Raw genomic sequence first — 21,150 nt, forward strand, 5'->3', positions numbered from 1 at the left:
CATTTTCTAGTAAACGATGCTTACAATAAAATCAAAAGCAGTCAGAAAAATCAGATTACTCCACAATGTAAAATTTATCTGAAATTTACGGCATATAGCCTGTTTTAATAAAAGACATGATGCTGGCTGCCTAACACTTAGACAGGAGTAGAAGATGGCAAGACAAGACAACATATGAAAATTGTCATCTGTCAGGTCCATCAGCACGTGGGGTTGCCATTTGGCAGCTCACCCTGCAGCAGATTGGAGCTGTTGCACCTCCAGAGCTCTGTGCAACCACTGCATACGAAAAGGGACCTAGTAAATTTATTGGGAAGAGCTTGAGTGAGGCGGACCACCCAGAGGCAGAGTAGCAGAGTAAAAGCCAGCTCAGCTCAGTCTTGGGAATTATAAAAAAAATTTTGCTTTGCAGAAGTGTACTAAATACAGGGAAGCAGCCAAACTTCAACATTACCATGAGAAGCGCTGACTCCAAGATCCCAGCAAGATCTCCACGTCCCAGCAGTGCCTGACAGTACGGAGGCAAGTATTGCTTGCCTCTGAAGTGTCTCTACCTACATACTGTGGTTACTCCCTTTGAGTAACATGTTTGCGTTTAACTTGCGCCTGGATCTTTATAAACTATATTAGATCACTATCTTGTAATATCTTATATCTTAAAGATAATGATTATAAAATAATATTTCATAAATTATAAATTAGCACTTGTCCCTTTTCTGGGGAAAAATTAATATCATCATCCTTTGAAAGAGATAAACACGTTGACAAAACTCAAAATACTCCATATTTGGATCTACAAAATAATTTTAGCAACTGTTTACCAACATTCTGATTCATCACATTCTCAAAGTGGTATAATTAATGGGGAATTGAAGCCAAAATATTATTAATAAATGTTACTAAAAATGTTATAAAAAAAAGAACATTAAGTCCAGGAGAGAACACCACTGAGTTAGGCAATACCTTGTATTTTCCACGGGGCTCAGAGAAACTAGTAACATCTCCCACACAGAAAATTGACATATATTTGACCTCAAAGAACTCCCAGCACCTCATATGGAAAAAAATCCATATAAGAAACCAGCAGATCAGACAAGATCTGCAGCAACCTCTTAAACGCTTAGGCCTCAGTTCTGCAAGTGTTTCTATGTGAGCTGCAATGTAAGTGCCTCAGCAATCTGCCAGCTCCAAATGTAAAGGGTGAGGAGATGGACCTGCTGTGCAAGATTTTAAAGACGAATACATGTTTTCCATGTGTAAAACTAGAGCATTTGCTTTACTTTTTAAAAAAGCTAAGATTGTTTCTCCTTTCCTTTTTGTTATTTGCACTGCCAGGATTACATCATGCTAGGCTCTCCACTCGTACAAAGCTAGAAAATTAAAAGAATTAGAAATTCAAGTCACATCTATCCAGTTTTTCAAGAGAGACTCAATGGATGACTGGAGAATTAGTATAATTACTGCAACATCACAGATACTAAGCAAATAAAGCCTGATTAACTAGAGGTAGGGAAATGAGTTTTATTTGCTTAGAATGCATTGATATTTTTTCTTCTTTCTTTTTTTTTTTTTTTCTTCTTTTTTTTTTTAATAATAAATACTTGATAAACTATTGGGGAAAAAACCCCCGTTGCTGTTAAAAAGTCCTCTCTTGCATCCCTCTGGTGAGGAGCTGAAGCTAAAACTAGCATGAAAAAATTTTTGATTAAATGTGGTTGCGTTAGGTTTCCTGATTTGGCTGCTAGGTAGCTCACAGAAACAAACCGCTATGGCAGGGAGGATACTGCTCGTGCAGAAGAAGTGAGGAAGAAAGCTGAGCCGGCAGGACTTGCAGCACCCTCTGCAGCACGATGGCCTCGGTTTCCTGGCCTCACCACAATGATCATCCAGGTACGGGGGGTCACCTTCCTGTGCTCACCTGTGGGCCTTTTGCCAGGACCAATTGTTTTAATAACAGTTTAACATAAAATACATTTTATTTTCTATAGATCTATGTTTCTCGCTCTCTACATAGTGTATATATATAGATACTCAGTATTCAGAGTTGTTGTGCTTTAAATGATTTATAACATTTTCTATATTAAATACCTATATAAATGCCACTTAAGCTGTGAGAACATAGGGGAATACTCCAAATGGACGCGAGTTACTGCAACTGTCAGTTAAGGATTTAAGCACATAGCATGTCAATGTACTACCTCTTTGAATCATGGGTGAGTGAGATAGCAAGAGAAAAGGCGTTGACAGTGTGAATCTGGCTAGTTGATAAAGCCAAAATCATGACTTTTGTTAAATCAGTGCAATCAGAAAATGTACAGAAACCCCGTCTTTCCAATTAATACTAGAGCATAAAAGAAGAGAGTGCAAGAAAAAGAAAAGTTCAAGTAGGACAAGAATGTTACGCTATATGTAAAACACACACAACATGGAAAATCATATTAGGCACGAACATCTTGTGTTAAACACACCATATCTGGGCTGACGTGCAGAAAGTCTTCCAAGTATTCCATTAATTTTCCTTTACAGATCAAGACTGTATTTTTATTTTTTAAGGAACTACCTGCAGCTGCTCTCTGCCTAAACCACAAAAACCTATCCACTTAATAAAAGAATGCAACACAACTCATTGAAGCCAACAGTTTCAAAAAGCATCCATTAATTTTGGATGCTTCTGGTTTTAGATGTCTCCCTTAATGAGCCTGAATGTAAACATGCTCTTAATAATTCTGCCAAAACTAGGCTAATAAGTCGATGTCTTCATTTATCAGCTGAAACACCTGACTTCATGCTGTACAGATAAATTAGATGCTCTGACTTAATCATTTATATTACTTTTCTTTATATGAAATAAAAAGAAACTTTTGGCTAGATTCCCTATTCCGTTCCCATTCCTCCGAGCAACCCTGGCACTGGGAGAAAGCAGCCTGGGTGGAGATGCCAGCAGAGCATCTCTGCAGCCTGCAGCAGCCTGCCTGAGAGGGGGTCACCTCCACACCCCTCTCATCGCAGCATGCACTTGTGGAACAGAGAAGGGAATGTGAAAGGACATGTATTTTTCGGTTTGCAGATAACCCTTTCATCAATAATGTATCTCTGCAGTCTGTCGGTGAATCAACCCGCTAGCCACTGTTTCAGAAAGACACTTAGAGGCTATGGGTCCTAAATTAGAATTGAAATGACTATTTTGTTCAAGCAGGATCAATTACTTGCTAGTGTTTTCTCAGTGCTCACTGTAGTTAGAAAGCCGCAGGGCTGACACACGTGGAAGAATAAGTGCTGAACTGGGAGGTGACACTGTGGAAGTTTGGCTATGGCCTGCTGACACATTAACATTTTATGGCCATGGCAGGAAGGACTTTTAGACTGAAGAAAAATCCACCACCCAGAAAATTGAACATCTTATCCCCCAAAATGAAAGAAACCAGTCAGTGCGTGTATCAGGCAGATGCTGGCAGTCACTTGTGAAGGGCTATGTTCGGAGCTTGGAAATAGGGACCACTCCAGTGAGTGACCTGAGAAACAGACAGACGTGAGCGATGCCTCTCTCTGCTTCTTGACTTCTGGCTGGGAAGGTCAGAGCCCACTCCTGGCCAGGATGAATTTTCTCCTGGGTAATTTTCCTGCAGCCCACAAGCCTAAAGCAATTTTTCCCAAAGGAGAAAGGGTTGCACAGCCCCAAAGGATGAACAACATTTCAAGAAATTATGGGATTTAAGTCACTTGTTTGGTCACAAATGGCTCAAGGAATAGGAGCCTCTCCCCATCCTCCAAAGAGATCGTGGCACCAGAAGACCTGGGGAGATGCTGCCACAAGCAAAGGAAAGAAGATGGGAACTGGAAAGCAGATTGCTCTTGATTCCACATCCTTCGTGTGCAGACTCTGATGTTTTTCTCAGTGTTCTCAGGGAAATGAGATTAAAAATAATCCTTTCTTACCTCCCTTCTCCCAAGATCTGAGCTGGTTAACTTCTGACAGGGGTTTTCTGCGTCAGCCCTTTGTACAGATTCTAATAGGGGACACCAAAACCTAACCTCAGCAGCACATTTGGTAGGTGTGGATTAGACATGGTGCATTACAGAGTGGTAATAATCAATTTTCAGCAAACAGGAGCTTGTCAGATGGAAAGAGAGTGGGCAGAAAATACTGGCTATGGACAAAGCCCAATACTCAGATGAGGTACTGAACACATGGGAGGATGGATTCAAGGAAACGCTCAGGAGAGTTTGACTTTTACAAAAATTTAAATAAGGTTTCGCTAGTTTAAAATAATGATAATGACCACTGTAGAAATACACAAGTTCCAGCAATTAATCTGCAAAAGCATCCTGGAAAATAGTCTTAGACAAAAGATCTTCATGAAATGAATCCTTAGAGGGGAGCAAATAGTTCTAACAAAGTGTTTTGTTGACAAATAGTTCTATTTGCAGAGTTTTAGAAAAAAATTGCAACACACATTTGTTCAAAGTGGCTCCTGTTAGGGATGAGCATGTGTCTGACTTCAGATGCTTCCCTCTGAAAGCTCCACTGACTGTCAGGAGGCTAATTTAGGCGATAACATGTAGATAACAAAACTTGGACGCATAAGTATGTTTCTGCTTTCCTTGTCTCTTCTGTGGGTAAGAGTCCTGGTGCTCAGATGTGACTTTGCTCTGATTTAAGCCTTCTACATGGTGAAAATTTTTGAGCAGAATGATTATTTCTTAAGCTGTAATTCAGTCATGTCCAGTTCACTGCAGGCAGTCATTCAAACGCAGAGGCAGGTATCCAGGTGAATTGGAAAGGACAGGCTTCATAGCCTGCTAGGAATTAATTTGTTTCTGGGACTCAGGCTGTATGGATGACATTTGTGAGATATTTCAGTTGGCGGGCAGGGTAACCACCCGGTGGGCAGCGGTCACAGTGCTGGGGGACTGCAGCTCCAGCCCAGCTGTGCCAAGGCACATTCTGTCCCAACCCCAGGGACCTACAGCCTGCTCAGATCAGCACCTGCCTTAAGCGTATTGCAACCGACAGGAAGAAGATAAAGGTACGTATCTGATTAGCCACAGAATAAATCATATCACTAAGCAGAAAGATATTTGAAATAAACAGGAACAAGTCTATAAAAATGCTAGAATTCAAATATTTACAGCTACTTCAATAGTAAGGCTTTTACTTCACTAATCTGAGATTAATCCACCATGTAAAAATAGATATTTTTTTAAATAAATTGACTACACTGCTAGTTAGAGATAACAATTTCCATTGTTCAGAAGATCTGCTTTATTTTGATCTTTTTTTAGGAGATAATCCTCACAATCCTGTAAAGTTGACTATAATATATGTTCTCCCTTAGAGCTCTTTGCAGCGATCCTGTACCACTCACTAGTTTCTGCTACTGTGGAGTTTAGGCTTTCAGGAGGAAACCGGGAAGCGGTTATGAAGACGTTAACTGCAGCGATAACCAGAATGAATTCAGCCACAATACTGTTAGCAGATGAACACTGCGAGGAAAACTCTAAGCACTGACTAGAGTTTTCTATCCCAGCAAAGTCAGTATTTTTCTTACAGCTGTGTGTGCACTCACAGCCTATTCCAGTGCTTCCAACTTAAGCCACCATATGTGGAAGCTCAGTCTGTTTTCCCAGCATTATTATTCTGTGTATGAAAGCTCTACATGTGATGTTTCCTGCTTACCTATTTTTATTGCGTCTTTCTTAGCAATAAAGCCTCTCTGAGCTGTCCTTTACACCTCAGAACAAATCCATTGGCCAGATGGTTGCCCTAACAAATGGGGAGAAGTGTCAGAAGCACTTTTGCATACCTGGGCAGTGAGGCGCACCAGTCCTGCTCCTTACTGCCAGCACTGGCCACAGCATGCTGGGGCTGAGCACACCTTGCTTTCTTGGCACAAGGGCAATAGGCACAGGGACAAAGACCACCCCTCCAGGGACTATCACTGCACTGGAGAGAGGCTGCTTTGCACTGCCCGCACTATCCGGCTGTGTCTCCGAGACCTGTTCCTGAAAGCCAAAACCTCACCAAAATGTTTTCTGTGTTTTCTTCCTGGATGGCACACGGGGCTTTTGCTATAAATGCTACCCCTAAACTTTCAAAGACAGCTTTGAATGGGAAACTCCTAGTTGGCTCTCAAAATCATAACCTTACCATGCTTCATCTTATACTGATTATCACCATTACATTATCTGCTTGATGGAGTATCACTTTATCTTATGGGTGATGATTCCTCACTGCTGCTCATGATTTTGTACAAAATACTTTCTGCTGTCAGGAAAGGTGTCTTTTTAAGTCCAGCTTCATGGCCTTGTTTTGTGGATGAGAAATGCCAAGTCAAATAGGCAGGATCGATTGGCTGATGAGATTCTGGTGAAGTGCATCACAGTGAATCACAGATTAGGTAATAGTTATTGAAAATCCTGATAATAACAAGCAACATTTTTTGCATTAGGAAGCTCTTCTGTTGTCTATAGTTTCTCTGTCAATGCGATACCGTCAAGTCAAAAGCAGATCTCTGGAAACCAGAGGCTTGAAGTTGGTGATGGTAGTCATGGCTAAAAGAAATCGTATCAATTCATTGTTTAAATAATTCCCATGTTATAGCATTGCCCTACAGAAAGGGGAAAGGTGCTGTGGGAAGGAAGAGGGATCTGCTGGAATAATCTGTGGCTTTCTGCATGTGTGGACAGTTACCAGCAGCTAAAGCAACCCAGGGGAAGGACGGGCAGGAGAACTTGTCCAGAAGCCCCAAAAAATGAAGCTCTTTGTTAACCCTGAGAATCACTGGGCCTCACAGGAGAAGAACGAGGCCCTGGAGAGCAGAAAATATCCACTCTCTGGGAAATTCGCCGTTGTGCCCAACCATCCTGGGAAGCAGCTGGGGCGAGCGACGGATGGGACACAGGGATATGAGGGTGCAGGCAGCGAAGCCGTGGTGGCCTCCTGAGCGCTGGGTAGCTGCAGCCCATGAGCACTGCTCTCATGAAGCCTCCAAAAGGTCTCACCTTTCCAGGGGTAAAGTTAATAAATCACCAGAGATGATTAAAAAAAGCAGGTGGATTTCTCCCTCCAATGTAACTGCTGTAATAATTTATGTTTTTAAGATACTGTCATCTTTATTTAGCTTTTCTTGCAAGATATTTTTTGATGTTGTTTTGGCTGTACTTGGATCAACCTATATATCCAGCAACAAAGAATTCCATCTTTTTGGCAGTTATTTTTGACCTTTTCTTGAGAAATAGCTGATAGCTTTCCAGACTCTTTGTCTAATGGTAGGGGTTAAGCTAAGACTAAAATGTTCACCTGATTGCACTTGAACTTGTGGCTTACCCGGGTAGAAAAAAAAGCTGCAGTTTTGACATAGAGCTGCTTCCAAAAACATTGAACAACGTGTTCGGGCTACAACTTCATATGCTATTAAGTTGTATTGCACAGAAATTTTTCTACAATATTTCACACAGACTGAAAACCGCCTTTGTGGTTTATGAAATGTTAATACCATAGCATAAATTTATATAGGTGCATAATTAGAAATGATAGCCTGGGGAAAAAAATCTTATTTATAAAGTTAAATTTGTTAAATTAAAAATGCAGTTAATGACTCACCTTTTACTCTCCAAATATATTAGATGTCTCTATTTTTATGAATTCTGCAAAGTAATTGATAGGCTTTAGTATAACCCTGATAATACATGAAGGAACACTGCATGAGCAAATGTTTTGGATGTGGTGAATCCACTGTTAATTACAGAAATCTTCTTACAAATCTAGGATACCACCTGTCCTAAAACTATCCTTTAGCTAACTCTCTGCCTGCATCTGTGCAGCTGTACTTTGCCATTGCACTCAGAATAAATAGGAATGTACTACAGTACAAGTTAATGAATAAATAACAAATTACTAAAACTGTCTGACCAGATTATTTAATCACTTCATCATGAGTCAGAAATTCTACTTATGTTTCTTCATAATCTGCATCTACATGTGTATGCTCCCTCAAAGCATGCTTTTTTGTTGCCATTATTATTACACATTTTAATGGTTAGTTAGATTTGTCAGATTTTTGCAAATTCAATGAAACGCCAGACAGAGAAAGCACATGTAACGCGGTGTTGTTTCTACTGAAGAATCATTGTTATTTCCACATTTGACTTGTGGTGGTGTTGAGAGACAGAGGGAAGGAAAATGTTCCTGATACTGCACGCTAATGCTGCCAAACTGAATGCCAAAAATCCTTTTTTATCTCAGACTTGACAATGTTTTTGGTTTTATCCCTGCCTTTGGACTGGAGGTTTTGTGAGTCTTTAGTTTAACACTCTTCTGTGCAGAGACTGTATCTTATCTCCAGGACAAAGAACCACATAAACCTTTGGTTTAGGTAAACAGTAATGGTGGGGATTTGTTCCTTGAGTAGGACATTATAGAAATACCAGCTTGGAGTGGCATGGAGAGCCTGTTTTTTTCACCCAGCTGCTTATTGTCATGATTCGCCTTTCATGGCTGATTATCTGAAATTTTCTGGCAGGTGCTTGGTGAGCACTATAGCATTCATGTTTAAAAAACCTGCCTTGCTCATGCCCATAACTGATTCTTTCTAGACCCTTGGTGATGCTTCTTCCCTCAACCCAATGAGTAAATTTCTCTTCCATTCCTGTTATAAACCCTGGCTACTTTTTATATAAATGTTGTTATTTACATTTGTTATGATTAGTAAGTACAGAGGGTGCGAGGTCTGCTAATGGAATTAAGTGGCTCCTTTATCCAACCATGCTAGCAGGAAAAGACCTTCAGGGCACTTGATATTGGCTAACTAACTCCACTGGGGCCCTCTTCCAACTTGGGATGAGCCAGGAGTGTTGCACAGATGCGTGTCTGAAGCTGTAGTCCCTGGCTGCGACAGTGAGGGCCAACATACCTAGTGTATCTGAGTGGGTGGGACAAAGCAGGTTGGGGCAGGTAGATTTGGGTCATTTCTTCCAAATTATAATACAAAAATTGGATATTTTTAACCAGTGGTTTAGAACCTATGGAGTCACCCACATTAGACAGTTAATAATCTCCACCCTACAGGCGTGATGGAGAAGGAGAACTAGCTCTTCCAAGTCTTAATTTCAGCCCCTTCATCTTATGCTCGCTTCCACATAACAGTATCTAATCACAGCATACATGAGTCAGTTCTGTCTCAGGGTCATAATTGTCTCTGTTCTTTGACCCTCTGTAGATGAGAGCCTTTGCAGGCAGTCACACCTTCACTGGGGAGGGACACACTCACTGATACTGCTACAAGCAGGAGTGGACCTCACCAGTCTCACGCTGGCTTCCCTTTTCCGTGGTCATCAGCCGAGTGCATTTTTATACCCTATTGAAATGCACAAAAATACACTGTCCAATTTGACAAAACTTCCAAGTAATTATAAAGTACTTTTTGCAATTTCCCATGTAATATCCTTTCTAAGTTGTCCTGTTTTCTTTCTCTTTGAATGCATATTCAGAGCAGGCAGATTTGTAGGCACACAATGAGAAGTTGATTTTGAAAAGAGGTAAATAAATTGCACTGGCTAGAAAAGGGCTTCTTGCTGCCCTTTTATTATGATGTGCACACAACTTGCTACAAATTCTTTACTTTGCATTTCTATCACAAAGATAAATGAAATTGTCAATCCTGTTCACATTTCCTTTTGATGGCTATATAAAAGTAATAGCTGGGGTGCCAAAAAAAGCTTTCATTAATTCTTCTATTTATTAAGGTGAAAGGAGGACTATTTTGCAAACAAAGAGGAATAAACAGACTGCAGTGAAATGTCTGCTCCTTTTCCAGAGTATATACCTTCTGCATGATTCCTAACTTTCGGATGACTCTGAGCAGCTCTTAAAATGGACAAAAAACTTGATTTCAGATTTCTGTAACTTTATCTCAGTATTACACCACTCCAACACTAAACAGGATAAGTGAAATGCTGTATGGTAATGCTGAAATTTAATCCAGGGAATCTGACCACACACACCAAAAAAAAGAAAAAAAAAAAGAAAAATTGTGTATTTGTTGCACACAGATGTCTTAATATTAAAAAAAACCCAATAGCACTGCTTTTTGTACGTGTGTGTGTCCATAAACACATAGACATAGATATCAGGGACATTTCTTCAAAGCCATCTTGGGAAAAGATGCCCCTCATAAATCATTTTTATTAGAAGTAGTTTGGGGCTGAAAAAGCCCTGAGTGCTTCCACGTAGCTGACAGAGTCTACCAAAACTTAGCCTTCCTTGGCAGCACACCACAATGAGTTACAGCCCAGCAGGACAGCAATGAGCTACCTCTAGTGCCAGGAAAGGGAAACAGAGCAAGGTATTTGCCATCACCGCTACTGCCAAAGATGAAAACACTAATCACTGGTGGCTAGGAAGGAGGAGGGTAGAAAGCCCTCTCGGGGAGGCAGTAGAAAGGGGAAAGCTTAACATCAGGGAGGAAGGTCATGGAGAAGTGAGAAGGCCACTGCACAGTAGCACAAGGCAGCCAGCCACGAGACTTGCCCTCCGAGATGGTCATCAAGGAAAGGAGAGTTGGGGCCCTCAAGAAGGAAGTGGAAGAATCAGATGATGGTTTTCACAGGTCACCTCTGGAGCCTCTGCAGATGGGGGTAAATCTGTGTGCAGAGAGGGTAAATTCTTATAGTCTCATATACTTAGGTGGACTTTGGTCCTTTACTTCTTTCACAGCACTGTTTTTTTTTCCCTGTAGTTTTGTCATTACTGGCAGAGGAATGGGATTTATTAGATTCAGATTTTGAGAAAACAGCAGGCCTCAAGAAAGAAATAAAAGTTTGGAGACTCTGGTAATTAAGATGGATTTGTGAATCATCTGAAGTTTACCAGCATTGTTGTCAGCTTTGGTGTGCTCTAACCTCCTGCCCTGCCTGGGAAGTGTTTGAGCAAAGAGTTCATAAATGTTTAGGTGATGAAGGAATCCGGTCCTCTATGGGACAGGGAAAGGGCAATTATGTCCCTCAACTCCATGAGACAGGATCAAGTCTAAATTACCACACTAAAGTTGCCTTATCTGTCCTCCTTATGGGATGCTAAAGGTCTCAGGACAATTAGTTCTGTCTTTTTTATTGTTTCAGTGTGGAGCTTAAAACCCCTGACCTTTTATCACATCTATTTAGCTGTATATCCGTGGCTCAGGAGACAATTAAAAATGAGATGCATGTTCTGTGTTTGGTAGAAAAACGCAGTACTAATTCATTTTTCTGGCTACAACAGTCCAACTGTGTTTAGTTTTTCCTTCTTGCATTCACATCTAAATCTACCTCCCCTCTTCCATTGCGCTTTATATAAATTTGCATCTATACGTGTTTATGTGTCTGTGTAAATCTTCAGAGTCATTTTTTACTACACTTCTAATTAGCACAGAATATATAAGACATTCTCTACAGGTTTGAGTTTTCAGAATATAAAACTCTTTTGCTCGTTTAGATTTGTTTCAGCCTCCTCTAAACGTGATCATAAAGCATGCATTCCCAGTCACTCGGTGGCCCACAAAGCATGATATCGACACCGCTCCTAGTGCAGCTGCATGTGATGTTATTCACAGCCAAAGTCCCAAGCCATCTTTCTACTCCACTTTGAAGGAATCACTCTCTTTATCAGTGAAGGAAACAAGCAGCTTGCCTACTACAACATTCAGAAGCCTCCCCTTCCATCTCTCTCCCTCCCTCAGTGGCAATATGAACATTAGAGATGGGAGAAAAATAATGCCATGTTTCCAGATGCAATTAATTTTACAATAGTTCAACTTTAACACCTTTGGACATAAACACAAATGAGAAGAAAAATTAAAGCTTAGATTTACAAAGCCATGAAAACAGCAGTAAACCACCAGCAAAAAAGTGTTTCCTTATCGTCAGCAAGCAAAGGATTTAGCCACTGGGAGATGTTTTAAAACTAATTTTTTTAAATCTACGTAAACACTATTTCTGATTCCATGTGAAATTCAGATCCAGTTCCAAAGGCTTCGGGAAAACAAAGCAGGAAAGCTTGAGATCTTCTTTGAAAACAAGAGGTATCTGAAAGTAAAGCCTTCCCTAATGAAGCCACAATTTAAATACCAAGCTTCACACAAAGCAGGAAGATAAAAACTCAAACCCAACCCACATCTTGTATCAAACCCAGCTGTTTTTAAAGATTATCCCTCATTTTTTATTACTGTGTGTTTTGACAGATCTTGTGCCAGCAGTGGATACGGTGAGAAGTTAGCCCTCTACGTTAACCAAGATACCGGCAGGCTGCACTTCTGGTATTTAGCAGTGCAATAAATGCATTTATGAGCGAGGTGACCGGTTACAAGCTATTCCCCACGACGGGAGACCACAGGAGCCAGCGAAGCACCGCTGCTCAGCCCGCCTCACCGCGCGCAGGTCTACGCATCATCCCCCGACGCTTCACGCTTTCCAGTAGCCAGACCGGTGTCTAAGATGTGCGCACTGGGGACCCCGGCGTGCCCTCACAGCTGAGCTGCTCCCTCGGAAAGGGAGCTGCTGTGCAGCGGGGTGCCGTGCTCTGGAGCAGCCGGGCCGTGCAGCGCGGCGGCAGCCCCAGCCCCAGCTCCGCGGGCCCCGACGTGTCGGTGACATCGCCTTTGCCGTCACACTGGGCAAGTGCTCTGTGCGAGAGTTGAGGCCCTGGAGCTTTCCCAACTTGACTGCTTCCCCCTCCCCCCTTTTTTCCTTTCAGTTTTGGATTTTTTTCCCCATGACACTTAAAAATGATACAAATATTATGGGCTGGAGTCTTGTCTCCTGAACTTCTAATAATATTGAAGCAGCAAAGGTGTCTGTGTTTAAAAACACAGGACGCTCACTAGCTACTTGGCTGAATGTTCTTTGCTATGCAAAGCTCTGCAATATTTTCAGTAGTGCCTTATAATGCCAGCTTTCAGAGTATGATAAGGTATCTCCGTGGTTTCATATTGCATCAAGTGGAAATCCAGCATACAAATGACTAGCTCAGGAATATTTTACAAAAAATTATTGAAATTTTTAAGCTGTTTCTGCTTTTACATAGGAAGTGGAATAGATTATGTGGTATTAATGCATTTTTAGGAAAGTTTTTACGTTTTGGAAAGATCACTTAAATGAGGAATGTTATATTTATGGGCTATTACACGTTTGTCCTCCTGTACATTCCCCTCCATCACCCAAAAGAAAGGACTGTGTGTCAGAACAGTCAGCAAAAATCAGGTCTGTTTGGTAAGAGGGCTATATTCAGCCCACACAACTACCAACCCATATGAGATACCTCATTTTACAAGAATATCACTCTCTTGCCTGCAGAATGGCTCTGTACCTGATGTTCAATCATTATGTTCATCGGTGGGGAAAAATCCTTTAGGAGGATCATTCTTTTTAAAAAGCCATATGCAGTTGTGTGGCTAAAAAGCACAAATACCTTTAATTATATCAACCATGCTTGCAAATTAAAGGCATAATAACCTATTTGCACCTATGTAAATCAGGTATTAGACCCAAAGTCAGTATTCATTTGTGTACACCTAGTTAAAAAATAAAGGAATAAAACACACGCACACACACACAAGTGTAATGTTTAGAGCTTGTGATGGATTGGAATGCCATAAAAGGGTGTCACATCAGTAAATTAGTGATACCACACAAACAGAAAATCATGGGAGATGCTAGATGATGGCATGAGAAGCAGGGAATTTGCCTTTACATTTAGAGACTTCTCCACAAGTGAGGTGAATATTGTCACTCATCCTTCACTTTAATAAATCTACAGGACAAGGCTTAGGAATATCTTAAAAGTAATTGGAGTACAAAGCTGGCATCTTCTCCTGGATGTGAAAATATCTCAGGAGAGCTACTAGCAGGCATCAACGTGATAATTAAACTTTCTTGTCCAGATCAGGCTTCAGATTCTGGTAGGGAGCTACACTTACTAATTTTAGATCCAGAATACAAATTTACATTAAAAGAGTTTAAATACCTATAAGGAACATCTGGAAGTCCTTTCTCAATAAGCAAAGGCTTCAGGACTGGGTTCTTTGTTCGTGTGCGTTTGGTCAAAATATACAACAGCGTCAGTGTCAAACAAATGGATGTACTTGAAAGAGCTACACGGAATTACAAAAGACTCTTGCTCTCTTTACATCAGCTATGAGATGCTTCACGCTCCCACCTCTTGCTGAAGCTGCTGCTATAAACAAACAAGCAAACAAACAAATGCCAGAGCTGTGCAGGCAGTGCTGGAGACATCATTAGCCATGGCTGGGGAATAAACCAAGACATCCTGACACTGACAAGCAACACACGTGTCGAGTCATTGCTCAAACCTGTTCACTTCAGACATTTTGCAAGGCAAGGTGGCAAGGACTGTATAAGTGAAATGAACTGATCTCAGTTAGGATACTTTTCAGGACTGTCGTGAAATTGCTGCTATGATTACTAACAGTGTAATAACGTCCTTGTAGTTTAACAGTGGAAAACAAGAGAGTTTGTAGGAGAAAATAAACTTTACAATTCAAAACGCACTCTACAAATATCGGGTCAATTCCTGCTGTCCTGATTTATGCAAACACTCAGGCCTTAGCTAATCTGGAGAGTAGCCCTGTCTATAGCCAGGACTGGTGCCAGTCACAGCTATTTCAGCTTTATCTGTTCCCCTTCGGGGATTGCGCTGGGAAGCTCCGTTAAGGGCTTATGGTCCCAATGCAGAAAATGCCTAAGCACAGGGAGTAGAGAGTTTCATCCAGCGGGGATTAAAACCCTGGCCCTGCATGTCTTAGCAATCAGTAACCTTGTCATGTTAGTTCAGTTTGTATTTTGTAATGTGACATTAAAGTACATTTGGTTAATGGATCTGTGCCAAAGAGCACAGGAATATAAGTAATTCTTACAAGGAAAACTACAAAAAATAGTGCTACTTCTTCTAAGAGATGCAAAGGCATATTACTGATTAAGGGTCATTGCTTCCTCTCCCACTGGGACTATTTCTGTGCTTGGTGCATCAGCAGGGCAGCCTGGGCTGGAGGAGAGAGAGCTTGGACTGATGACAGAAATTAGGGGAGAACATTCAATACTGAGATGAGACCTGGAGGAGTTGACTCCTTGTCTCTGGAGTTCTTATGCTTGAAAAGCAAGGAGATTTTACTGTCCCTGTATTTCTTTTTTTCTTCTTCTTTTTTTTTTTTTTTTTTTTTAATATCTGCCTAAAAGAAAATCTAGTTTTATCTGGTGTTAGGCCAATTAGTACTAGAGCCTGCAGAACCTATTAGCAGCATCAACAACAGCAGATATGGTCAAAAAATAAAGCTGGTCATTTCTGTACTTTCATCTTAATTGCAGTTTTAAATCTAACACTGTTTTGCTCATTAAAATAATGCTGGAAAGAAAAGCTGTGGGTGTTTGGGGTTAGAAAAAAACTTTTATTTCCTATGTTCTTTTCAAAAACCTATCGTAATTATTTTTATAGTGACAAGAGGATTATTTGACTTAATTTAATATAGAAGATTAAGTTCTCAGGAAAAAAAAATCACTGTAACGTATGCAAGTAGGAAAAAAAAAAGTTAACTTTTTCCTATATCATCATCAGAACTTCCTCATCCTTCTGTGAGACAATCCTGCCCTGGGGTGTGCAGTGAGATTTAACCTGGAGCTAAAACCACCTGGTTCCTGGAAGCATGTGTGCTTGAAGTAGCACTTGGAGAAGAACTGCTATGCTGGAGAAGTGACCAGGCCGCTTCCTCAAGGATCCCTTTTTCCCCATGTTGCAGAGCAAGGTCGTGACAGGAGAAAAGGTAAAAAGAGAAGAAAGAGAGCAATTCTGTAAAACAGAGAAGAAAAATGGTGCAACCATTTACTCCCTTTGTCCTCCACCAAGCCTGTCTCCATTCCCTCTCCACACCAGCTACAGAGAAAGTCCCCTTTCTCATTTTCATCAGCAGAACCCACTTTACTGTCTCCATACACCAGGTATGATGTGGACCGAGGGGCAGAGCGTGTCTCAGCTCTGACAGGTTTGCAGAAGAGGCAGGACACGCTTTGTTTTCAGGAACAAAATATTACCCATCAGAAGGACAAAGAGAAAGTAATTAAACAGTGTATCAGTCCTTGCTGCAAAAGGTGTTTCATTAGCAAAGCTTCAGCCATGAAGACAGCCATGCTGAAGGAGCCTTGAGCGTACATCTGTCTGGGTACACGTATTAATCTTCCTTATCATTTGCTGGGAAATGTGGGGCATTCCTGTAACAGGCTGGTATCACAACCAAGTGTCAAACGCCTGCATCCGAGACCCCACATCAACTCACAGCTCTAGAAATTCCTTTTTTCCCCAAATAGTTCTACACTGGAAAGTCTCTCAGTTTTCTCCTTTCTAATCCAATTTTTAGAAATTCTTTTAAATTAAGTTTAGCTGTGAACTAATGGAAATAAATTAACTATGAAGTATATCATGGTGGTCCTGGTCTTGCAGTCTGTGGTGCAATGATAAATGATCAGCATCATAAAATAGCTGTTAATAGATTTTAAAGCCAGAGGGGAAAATTATGATCATCTAATTCTGACCTCCAGCACAGTGCTGGTGACTGGACACCCCCCTGCGTCAGGGCCACTGCTGCTTACTGAGCATCAGGGCATTTTTCAGCTAGAGAAGCCCACCAGCCCCTTTACAAGAAGTGAGATAGATCCTCACCTGGTGAAAATCAGAATGGTCGCAGCACCACGTTACACCACATGAAAATCTGGTCTGCTACTTTCTTTTTTTTATGGTGCCATGAATCCTGTTCTCTTTACTGAAGCAGTGGTGTTCTCATTCTTTCTCTGTCTGATCCATCTTTCCTAAGCTTTCCTGTTGCTCTTATCTTTCCATCCCAGCAAGCTGTCTAACTATCTCTACAAACTGCCCTCAGGCCCTTCCCCTTTCGTGGTCACATTATCTTCTATGCTGGCTTGACCAAATCCACTTGTTGGCTCTGCTTTTTAGGGACAGATGCCAATATCTTGCTCATAACAGCATGATCTACAGAAGGGTCTCTGCTGACTTTTCTTTGCAGGCTCTTGCCTCCTGGAGGTCACCAATGACAAAAACGAGCCCCAGGTGAGCAGACATTTACCTGTAGGTCCACAAGTGGGTGAGGACCACCCACTTGGGAAATGCTTCACCGCTAATAAGCAAATCATGAACGGAGAAAAGGGATAAATGAGTTAACTGATCCTCTATCAATCACTTTGCTACGTCTACTTTTAGAATTGTGAGCACTGTAACTCTCAGTTTTCAAGGTCTGTGCTCTAATCAGTTACTTCAAAATATGAAACAAAAAATTTTGTTCAGGTAGGTCACTATATTTTCCTGCCTATATTTCCACATTCAGGAGAAACTCCACAAAGTACGGTTCACGGCTGGCAGCGCTGCTCATTACTGTTGAGAATTGCTACGCTGTTCTCCTCCTACTTAAAAAGTTATAATGCCCCATGAGGTTTTCAAGTTAATTTTATTACTAGAAAAAGTCCCAAATGGAGTTTGAGTCCCGAGCACTTGTCAGTTTTTATTTGCTCGACACCTTTCTTTAACTCTACATGTGTGCATGCGGTTTTCACTCTGGTGGGGCAATGTTTGCCAGCCCAGACTATCTACCACTCCTATTAAATAAATGTATAGATAAGTAAATAAATAAAGCAGTTCTACAGACAGAAGAATATCTGGTCTTGTTCAAAGCTAGCCAGATTCATGACCTGACAGACAGTGGCAGGAGAAAGACCAGAGCGGGCTCCACTGGCTCTCCCCAAGAGCTCTTCCCAGAACCCAGGAGATCACTGATGGGGAAGCAGTCGCTGAAAACTCAGCTGAAAGGCACTTGGAAATACTTGCAGTATTTTCTTAGTGACATGGGCTCCTGTGCAAGTGCCAGCAAACACTAGTGTATGAAGCAAAGGTATGTTACGCTTCTGCTGGCTTACTCTAATCAAAAAGTGGGGTGATCTGAATTGATTCTTGAATGTGGCTTTTCTGGTTAGCACTGTATAATGCCCATTACAGCACTGTCAAGCCTTGAGGTGATGAGGGCATAAAGCACATTTCGATCCTGAAGAGCAAAATAAATTACTTGGCTTGGGCAGATGGAAAAGGACACTTCTTTTCACTGCTATCTAGCAAACCAGGAGCAGAGTTTAGTCCAGTGAGATAAAAAATAGCCCAATAAAACCTATGGTCTGCAGCAGTACAGATGGCTTGTACCATCTCCTAAGCCATTTACTTTTAGAAGCTGAAAAATGGCAGCGCTGGAATTTTAGGTGAACATTTCACTGCAGGTGATCATCGTATTGAGCAGTGTTAGCTCAGGCTCTCATCTTAAAATTGTACTCTCAGCATTTAAAACCTCACTCTCCTGCCTCATTCTCTCCCCAAAAAGACCTTAAAACCAAGCCAAAGTTTCAGCATCCAATGCGGGATCACTAGCTTCAGGGACTCATTTCTAAATCTTACAGTACATCGTTGCTGCCCTCAGATGCAGTTGCTGATTATCGTTTTCACAAATATTTACTGCTTTCTAATTCTTGAATAGAATATATTATGAAAAACTCCATATGCCCAGGCACAGCTTGACTTATCGGGTGAAAGACGACAACTCTATTTTGGATTCACACTGCTGAGAGAACACTTACTGTATTGAATTCATACCTCATTTAAAATTGCCTTTACAGATAATAAATCCAAATGTTCCTCTGATAATTATTCTATACTAAAATTAATGCCAAATAATGTGCAAGCAAGCAGGCAGGCCTTTATGGGTATGATTACAGCATTTACTCCTCTTTGGGAACTGCTGGAACTGTCTACATAAATAATACCATGCCATTATCCTTAAAGAAGCACATTTGTTTTACAATGAACCCTTCTAGGGAGAACTTTCACGTATATACTATTGAAGCTTTCTGTGCACCTTAATCATCTATCATATCCTTTAAGAAAAGATCTTGTAGAAGAGAACTCTTTTTTTCCCCCCACTACTGCTTGACATAAAACCATAATGGTTGTTAGGCGTATTGGAAACCCTCCCACCCTTCTAAAAGACAATTTATCTTCTTTATTCGTTCTCCTTGGATGCCTCTGTAGAGAAAGAAACTTTTACTGTGCTTTGTCTGAAATTCACCTAAGTGCATATGTTGTAACTGCATGGTGACCTGCCAGAGTTTCAGGCAGTGTTTCTCCCAGCCTGACATGTCTTAGTCCTTCACTGCCACCCTGCTGCGCTGCAGCCTCTTCTTAATTGCGTCCAATTTTTTTTGCTGAGGCACTTGCACTAGCACGGTGATGTGCTGCCTGCCTGGGGCACCGCCCATCGTGCATTTGGCTCCTGAACTTTGTGTGAAATCTATCAGACAGTTGAAACAAATCCTGTGCCCAGTGAACACAGTTGACAAATTATAACCTCATCCTATTTGTTGCTATCGATGAATTCTAAGTCAACAGCCATATTTTCTGCTAAAGTCAAACCAGATGAGCACTAGGAATTGTGAAATAACAGCTTCATTACAAACAGGAGGGGCCTATGCAGCACCGAGTTCAAAAGCGTGGAATTACTGAGCTGCTCCTGACTAACACTGACATCAGAAAGCCAAAAATACATGGATGAGAAAAAATGGCAGTTTTGTTGAAGACTACTGCTGAGTAGCAATTACACTCTAATCAGAAACTTTAAAAGGAAAAGCAGGAGTAACGTAATTCAGAGGCCTTTTACTGTCAATTACACTAGACCTTTTCTTATTCACTTTGCTGAGCGGCTACTGAGTGATCGCTGACGGAGTGAAATCACAAGTGCTGCATGCCATTACAGCCGCAGCTCTCCCAGTCTCACCCACGTGGACACTTCATACAAGTCAAAATGTGATCTGATAAATTATGAAACAAGGAGCCCAAGATTCAGATTGCATTATGAGTGGATTTATATTCTTGGGCCCTTTCTTCCACACACAGACAAGTTGAAAAATTTAGGTTGCATTACGTACATTGAGTCTATTTTCCCTGCTAGATCTTTGCTGGGAGATGGGCTCCTCAGCAGGTGAGGTGTCACTGCCTTCCTCTGATATGCTCCTGTGCACTGTTCTTACTGTATCGGGCTCAGCTCTGCTTTGCAATGGAAAAAGAAGATTCAAAACCAAGGAAAACTCATCACGCACAAAAGCATTACAGCCTGGCCTTGTCTCTAGTTACCTCCTGCTTTGGGCAGTGTTGGGCTGGTTGATAACTCTATCATGTAACTGAGAGCTGATGCGTCAATGAGTGCAGCAATACCAGTAACACTGCCAACGCTGAGCAGGGCGAATAAGCCTCTTCCCCCTTGGAGTGCCCAACCCCAGAGATAATAAGGCAACTCTGTGGTTGATGCCGAGAACAGCTTTTTTGTTCACTTTTAATTTTTTTTTTTTTTTTTTAAGAATTTTGTTGATTGCCTCTCTCCCCTAATTTTCCTCCACAACATACATTTGGGTTTCTAGATTTTAGAAATCTTGTGAATGGGGATCTTAATTTTTATTACAGGGTAGTAAAGTATGAGGGTTGTTGCAAAGGTCAGTTAAAATGGGGATCTTTCTGCTCTGATGGTATTATGTGTTCTCTGAACATTTTTTCTTTTCTAATAGAGTGTGCCCAGCCTGTAACAGAGGCAGGGGATGAGGCAACACCTGGTCCCGAGACATAACATAGTATCATTTTTATTTAGGGTTGGAAATTTTCCAGCCCCTCAGGATGGGAAATAATTTGGTAAGCATTTCTACTTTCCAATAAAAGAAGTAGCCAGGGACTCTTGTTGGCCTGATGATACCATTAGCAACCGGAGTCTAAATCCTTCTTGTCTCAGTTATGCTAAACTTAAATTGTCACCATTCACCTTTGATACATATGCAGTGACTCTAAGTGACCTGTACTGGGACTGGCGACTCAGACTGCAGACAGGGCAGGAGGATTCCCTGGGAAAGCTGGAGTGGTGAAAGGGAGCAAAAGAAGCTGCAGCTCCCCCTGCACCTATTTGCACTGCAGTAGGTGCTCTTGGACCATAAAACACTGTAAATTCCTTGTCCCCACTTCTGCCACCCCCCCCACGTTGAGCCGGGTGTTGCATATGCCATGGAGGAACCAAACCAAAC

At 41.3% G+C, this 21,150-nt stretch overlaps 1 long non-coding RNA gene across 1 annotated transcript; it reads right to left on the minus strand.

The window, feature by feature from the left end:
* Positions 1 to 10,447: 10,447 nt before the first annotated feature.
* Positions 10,448 to 20,117, minus strand: LOC121233559. The gene is made up of 3 exons (XR_005933256.1): positions 20,014 to 20,117; positions 15,675 to 15,832; positions 10,448 to 10,641 (listed from the first exon to the last, which is right to left on the minus strand). It is a non-coding gene; the product is annotated as an uncharacterized LOC121233559 (long non-coding RNA).
* Between the last annotated feature and the right edge of the window lie 1,033 nt (positions 20,118 to 21,150).

This window comes from Aquila chrysaetos, chromosome 9 (assembly GCF_900496995.4).
Source record: "Aquila chrysaetos chrysaetos chromosome 9, bAquChr1.4, whole genome shotgun sequence".
NCBI classification, from domain to species: Eukaryota; Metazoa; Chordata; class Aves; order Accipitriformes; family Accipitridae; genus Aquila; species Aquila chrysaetos.